The sequence below is a fragment of the Poromitra crassiceps genome, assembly GCF_964638095.1.
Source record: "Poromitra crassiceps genome assembly, chromosome: 19".
Lineage (NCBI taxonomy): Eukaryota > Metazoa > Chordata > Actinopteri > Beryciformes > Melamphaidae > Poromitra > Poromitra crassiceps.
This window is the reverse complement of record NC_139646.1, coordinates 25,555,000-25,562,499: the sequence shown is the minus strand read 5'-3', so window position 1 is coordinate 25,562,499 and position 7,500 is coordinate 25,555,000. Positions and strand designations below refer to the sequence as shown.

At 44.4% G+C, this 7,500-nt stretch overlaps 1 protein-coding gene across 2 annotated transcripts in view; it reads left to right on the top strand.

The window, feature by feature from the left end:
* Positions 1 to 7,500, top strand: part of LOC310793661 (phospholipid-transporting ATPase ABCA1-like) — a 76,203-nt gene that overhangs the window by 34,056 nt on the left and 34,647 nt on the right. The window lies entirely within an intron of this gene.

The following is a 7,500-nucleotide window of genomic DNA, read 5'->3' as shown; positions in this document are numbered from 1 at the left end:
AATTGACTTGAAACTTGAACTTGACAGAAAATAAATGACTTGAGAATGGACTTGGACGTGGAAGTTAAAGACATGACTTGACTTGACTTGACTTGATCAAGAAAACATGACTTGGGACTTGCTTGTGACTTGGACCAAAATGACTTGAGTAACATGTCTGGCATGAACACATGAAGTATGTAATATGACAAAATATGACATTTGAACCCTCCCCGGTTTATTCACCTGTAGAACATTTATCAATCATTGATCAGTGTTTCCCCTACCATTCTACAGGCCTGGCGGGCCCGCCAGGCCAACAACGTCCCCGCCAGGCTTTTTTTTTTTCCCTTTTCCTGCTGTCCCAAAAATGACAATAAACCTTTATGGCATATTATTACAATACTGGTGTTGACAGTGTTGACAGTAATAGAAGATGCCAAATCATTCAAAACAATAAGGTGCTTTTAGGAGCATTGTGCCAGCGTGCAGCGCTGTTCCAAAATGTGTCAACGTGTGTCATTGCCTGGGAAACGCACATCCCATAATGCAACTGTTCGCATCGCATCCCATAATAGTATGATGATACTTGGGATGCCATTGCGAACATAGATGCGAACAGGTTAGCTAAAGGTTTAGCGTCGCCAGCGAGGGCCCCCCACCTGGCCTGAACATTTTTCTAGGGGGAACACTTTTGATTATAGCATTGCTACAAGACGTTAATCAATCAAGTCACTTCTATTGAGCACGTATGATTTTGTCTCCAGCAGCAGATGCTGTTGTCTTGCCTGGCCAGTTGGTAGAGCAGGTAGACTAGCAGAACGGGGAAATGAACTTATGTAACCTCTAACTGCCAACTAATGATGTGTGGTATCAAAAGAACAAAACACCAATCCAGGTGGATTTCTTCCATGGCTTGTTAGCCCTAAGCTGCTTTGGATAAGAAATAGGTGTGAGCATGCCTGTCATGGTGGAGGAATGACCTATAGTAACCTGCTCTGTGGCAGGCTAAATGAAAGCTCTGTCAATAGTGTTACAGAGCCAGCCACAGTCCAGTGCATTACTGTTACGTTCTAATTAGGGATGCACGATATATCGGCAATCATATCGGTATCGGCTGATGTTAGTAATTTTTTAACATATCGGTCATATCGGTATCGGTCAGATGTTGCAATGTTAATATCGGTTATCATTATCAGCCAAATTCTTCACATTGATATGAAATAATGCAGTAAATCTATGATTTATGGGCTTTTCCAAAGGCTTTGCAAATAAAGAAATGCATAACTTTTTCAAATTCAGTGTTAACATGTGTTTTTCAGTATGTACAAAATGTGATGATCATAAAAATGTGGTTTTATACAGATCATATCGACATCGGTATATATTGGTTATCGGCCATAACGGCAATGTTAATATCGGTTATCGGCATCGGCCAAAATGTTCATATTGGTGCATCCCTAGTTCTAATCAATAGTGTTACAGAGAGCCATCCACAGTCCAGTACTGTTACCTCCTAATCACTCGCAGTATTTCCTGTAACTCCCCCTGTCTGCCTGGAAGGAGATGACAGATGACAGCTTACAATATGTTGCTCAGCTCAGGAGGCTGGCAGGGAAGAGATTTCAGCTTTAACAATCTGGACTCCCACTCATTCAGCGTATCCACAGGCTCTTACAGCAGCGTATCCACAGGCGGTCATTCAGTTCACTGCTAAATGAGAGAAAAGTGCTTATTAATGTGTCATTTTAGAGCAGGCTGGACTCCATGCATGCCTGAACTCTAGTAACCCCCAGTAATCCCCCCACAGAGACAAACAGCCATCTACTCCACTATTTGTTCATGCTGATTTTGTTGGGCACGCTTGTGGGAACTATAAGTAACATTTGTCTTCTTTGTGTCGCTTCTTGTCGGAACTATAAGTAACATTTGTCTTCTTTGTGTCGCTTGTTGTGGGAACTATAAGTAACATTTGTCTTCTTTGTGTCACTTGTTGTGGGAACTATAAGTAGCATTTGTCTTCTTTGTGTCGCTTCTTGTGGGAACTATAAGTAGCATTTGTCTTCTTTGTGTCGCTTCTTGTGGGAACTATAAGTAACATTTGTCTTCTTTGTGTCGTTTGTTGTGGGAACTATAAGTAACATTTGTCTTCTTTGTGTCACTTGTTGTGGGAACTATAAGTAGCATTTGTCTTCTTTGTGTCGCTTCTTGTGGGAACTATAAGTAACATTTGTCTTCTTTGTGTCGTTTGTTGTGGGAACTATAAGTAACATTTGTCTTCTTTGTGTCACTTGTTGTGGGAACTATAAGTAGCATTTGTCTTCTTTGTGTCGCTTCTTGTGGGAACTATAAGTAGCATTTGTCTTCTTTGTGTCGCTTCTTGTGGGAACTATAAGTAACATTTGTCTTCTTTGTGTCGTTTGTTGTGGGAACTATAAGTAGCATTTGTCTTCTTTGTGTCGCTTGTTGTGGGAACTATAAGTAGCATTTGTCTTTGTGTCGCTTCTTGTGGGAACTATAAGTAACATTTGTCTTCTTTGTGTCGTTTGTTGTGGGAACTATAAGTAACATTTGTCTTCTTTGTGTCGTTTGTTGTGGGAACTATAAGTAACATTTGTCTTCTTTGTGTCGTTTGTTGTGGGAACTATAAGTAACATTTGTCTTCTTTGTGTCGCTTGTTGTGGGAACTATAAGTAACATTTGTCTTCTTTGTGTCGCTTTGCCGTAAGCAGCTTAAGCAGTTGCTAAGCAAAGTGCGAGGCGGGGAGAGTGTAAATAAACTCTAGTAACCTCCGCTCCAAAACCACATCACTGGCATCAGAGAGAAGTCTACACCGCACGGCAGATCCATGCACGCTTCTACATTCTCAGATACATTTACAGTTTGCTTGGTCACGGTACACCGTGCTATTATTTTACCCTTTTCCCCCGCAAGAAATACTGGACTCTCCTTCACAGTCAGCTGTAAGGCTGTCCTCTCCGTACATGCTCATTATAAATATGCACTGGTATGCAAGCTCTACAGAGAGTGCTTCAGCTTTGACAGAGTGTCCGTTACTTCATAGAATATGTGTTACAGGTACAGACAGCTAACATGACTTCATAGAATATGTGTTACAGGTACAGACAGCTAACATGACATCATAGAATATGTGTTACATGTACAGACAGCTAACATGACATCATAGAATAGGTGTTACAGGTACAGACAGCTAACATGACATCATAGAATAGGTGTTACAGGTGCAGACAGCTAACATGACATCATAGAATAGGTGTTACAGGTGCAGACAGCTAACATGACATCATAGAATAGGTGTTACAGGTACAGACAGCTAACATGACATCATAGAATATGTGTTACAGGTACAGACAGCTAACATGACATCATAGAATAGGTGTTACAGGTACAGACAGCTAACATGACATCATAGAATATGTGTTACAGGTACAGACAGCTAACATGACATCATAGAATAGGTGTTACAGGTACAGACAGCTAACATGACATCATAGAATAGGTGTTACAGGTACAGACAGCTAACATGACATCATAGAATAGGTGTTACAGGTACAGACAGCTAACATGACTTCATAGAATAGGTGTTGCAGGTACAGACAGCTAACATGACATCATAGAATTAATATGTGTTACAGGTACAGACAGCTAACATGACATCATAGAATAGGTGTTACAGGTACAGACAGCTAACATGACATCATAGAATAGGTGTTACAGGTACAGACAGCTAAACTCATGAAGTATAATCAGGTAATCAGAGCCTGCTTTAGATGCACTTATGATGTCATTAAGTGTAATCATGTGGTCAGAGCCTGCTTTAGATGCACTTATGATGTCGTGATCAGATTGTTTTATTGTCGGCCCTGAGCTGCTGTGCTTGATAGCTTCGAGGCTAGCAGAGTGCACATGTGAACTCTAGTAACCTCCATACAAGATCCGCCACGCCTTCCTGTCTGTCTGTCTGTCTGTCTGTGTGTGTGTGTGTGTGTGTGTGTGTGTGTGTGTGTGTGTGTGTGTGTGTGTGTGTGTGTGTCTCTGTCTGTGTGTGTGTGTGTGCCTCCTGAGAAGATTTATTTTAATTTATTTATTCTTACATTTTTACATGTTCCCCTTTCTCTCAAGTACCCTCTGTAGTACCTCCACGTACTCCAGCAGGTACCTCCACCCGGGTACCTGCTTTCTTTAGTCTTCTATGAGACTAAACTGATTGTCTTATTTTGGACTGTTGGTCAGGACAAAAGAAGAAGTTGCCGACCTAAATCTATTAACAGCCAATGTGCAGACCTCAGTCCTGTGTGTGTGTGTGTGTGTGTGTGTGTGTGTGTGTGTGTGTGTGTGTGTGTGTGTGTGTGTGTGTGTGTGTGTGTGTGTGTGTGTGTGTGTGTGTGTGTGTGTGTGTGTGTGTGTGTGTGTGTGTGTGTGTGTGTGTGTGAGTGTGTGTGTGTGAGTGTGTGTGTGTGAGAGTGTGTGAACACCAGAACAGAAGCATGAAGACAGCAGTGGAGGTTACTGTCGGTCATTGCTCTGTTTCACAGCTAGCCCTCAGCAATTAAAATGAGAGAAGTCACCCACATTTACAAGTACACAATATGTATGAACACTCACACTCACACACACACTCACACAATGCACACATGACAAACACCCACACAAGGACCTAGATATGCAAAAGCATGTGACAATTCGATGTGGGTTTAAGCTCAGCTGCAAAATAACCACACAGTGATCTGAACGTGTGTGTGTGCATGTGTGTGCGTGCGTGCATGTGTGCGTGTCTGTGTGTGTGTGTGTGTGTATGCGTGTGTGTGTGTGTATATGTGTGCGTGTCTGTGTGTGTGTGTGTGTGTGTGTGTATGCGTGTGTGTGTGTGTGTGTGTGTGCGTGCGCGTGTCTGTGTGTGTGTGTGTGTGTGTGTGTGTGTGTGTGTGTGTGTGTGTGTGTGTGTGAGTGTGTGTGAGATCTGAGAAGCAGCAGTTCAGGCGGGCTCACTTTGTGTTGGAAAACGTGTTGGCTCTCCTGTTGCCGGGCAGAACAAGGCCGTGATAAAAGAGACAATGAGAATGAGAAAGCGTGTCCTGTGACTGGCTGTGGAGAGCAAAACAACAACAACATTTGACTGGAAATAACACGGAGCAGACAGAGATCAATGTGACTTCATCTCGCATACGCAACTCGCCCGCTGCGCGGCCTCGCCCTCGCAGCTCGGCTGCTGCGTGGCCTCGCCTGCTCTTTTGACATGCGCAGCGCACAATTGCTCAACTTCGCATCACTGATGACATCACTCACTGATGACATCACAATTGCTCGAGTGATCATCACTGATGACATCATCGAGTGCCTCGCCCGCAGCTCGGCTGCTGCGTGGCCTCGCCCGCAGCTCGGCTGCTGCGTGGCCTCGCCTGCCCTATTGGCATGCATCACCGATGGCATCACTCATCACAATTGCTCGAGTGACCATCACTGATCACATCATGCAGTGCTCGAGTGACATCGCACAGCGCACAATTGCTCAACTTCACATGTCATAGACATTGTGACATCATCAGTGACATCATTACTCAGCAAAACCATCACAAATAAATGACAGAGAAACAAACAAACAAACAAACAGACAGACAGAACCCACTTACTCCTTTTTATATGATGATGATGATGATGATGATGATGATGATGATGATGATGATGATGCATGCATCACTGTGTTATTAGATAGCTAATAACCGAAGGGCAAAATATGAGACGTCTTGTATTGTACCTGCGTCAGTGTGCAGGTGTGTGTCTGTGTGCATGTGTGTGTGTGTGCGTGTGTGCATGTGTGTGTGTGCGTGCGTGTGTGTGTGTGCGTGCGTGTGTGTGTGTGCGCTCATTGACATTTGTCAGTATAATAGTCAGCTGCTTGCACAGTCCTTGCAGAGGCTGGCCTATTAGAGGAACGACCGATAGTAACCTCTCTTTGTTCCCCTCGCCTACCTGCTTCTCATTTCCACCTCCCCTTGCTTCTCTCTCTCTCTCTCTCTCTCTTCTCCTTCTCTCTCTCTCCTCTCTCTCTCTCTCCTCTCTCTCTCTCTCTCTCTCTCTCTCTCACACACACACACACACACACACACACACACACACACACACACACACACACACACACACTTTCTCTTTCTTTCTTTCTTACTTTCTTTCTTTCTTTCTTTCTATTTTCTTTTCAAAGGTTAACCTGCTTAGAGACCCTTAAGACAGACTAGACTGCCTCCTCTTCCAGCCTTTCTGTCCCTCCCGTCACGAGACGAGCAGTTTGGAGTCGTAGTGGAGTCATCAGGGAGCTTGTGGTGACTTGTAGCGGAGTCATCAGGGAGCTTGTGGTGACTTGTAGCGGAGTCATCAAGGAGCTTGTGGTGACTTGTAGCGGAGTCATCAAGGAGCTTGTGGTGAACTTGTAGCGGAGTCATCAGGGAGCTTGTGGTGACTTGTAGCGGAGTCATCAAGGAGCTTGTGGTGACTTGTAGCGGAGTCATCAGGGAGCTTGTGGTGACTTGTAGCGGAGTCATCAGGGAGCTTGTGGTGACTTGTAGCGGAGTCATCAAGGAGCTTGTGGTGACTTGTCTCTTGACCTGTAGTAACCCCTGTGTGAACCGGAGTGAACTCTCAGTGCCGTCCGCCTGACGTCATGTTGCACATGGCTGTTGATCCAACATGGAGGAAGCAGGTTGTGGGAGCTGCTTTGTAGGCACTCCACACACGTTTGGCCACACATTTTACTGCATTAGTGCAGTAGTTTAGTGCGTTTGTATATAAGCACAATGGCGACTACATGGCACCAACAAACTAGCCTGCTAACCCAGCCCCCAATGAATCCTTCATTAGGGGCTGGACGCTCTGCTATCGCCACTGATTCGGTGACGTATTTTTCAGCCCCAACTGATTGGTTGCTGTCTGTGTCAATCATCGAACTACTTCGATGATTCTGCGCCAAATAAATTAACTCATTGAGTGCCATTGACGTCTAAAGACGTCAATTCAAATAGTAACGTAGAGTGCCAATGACGTCTAAAGACGTCAATTGCGTTTTTTGACGGTGGGACGTGGATCAAAGCCTGATGCATCTCCTGTAAAAATATGGGGATGTTGAAGGTGTATAAGCTATTTTACGGACCCATTAGATGGCGACAGTGCTCTCCAGATTAGAGAGCAGAGAACAGGAGCTAAATGTATCTTGAGCTATTTGGTCAGGCAGGTGACTAAGTACTGAGTGCTTCCACCCTGCAGCACCACACTTGACTTTGAAGTCTGAATACCATCACAGTGCAGCCCGTGACCTTTAACCTTTAAATAGCACACGCACACGCAGACACACACACACACACACACACACACACACACACACACACACACACACACACACACACACACGTCATGTAAAGCGTCTCAGCTTGTTATGAGGATTATGACCTCACAGACGTACACACAGGCGGCTACACACTTTCTCACACGTCTCACATGTTGTGATATAT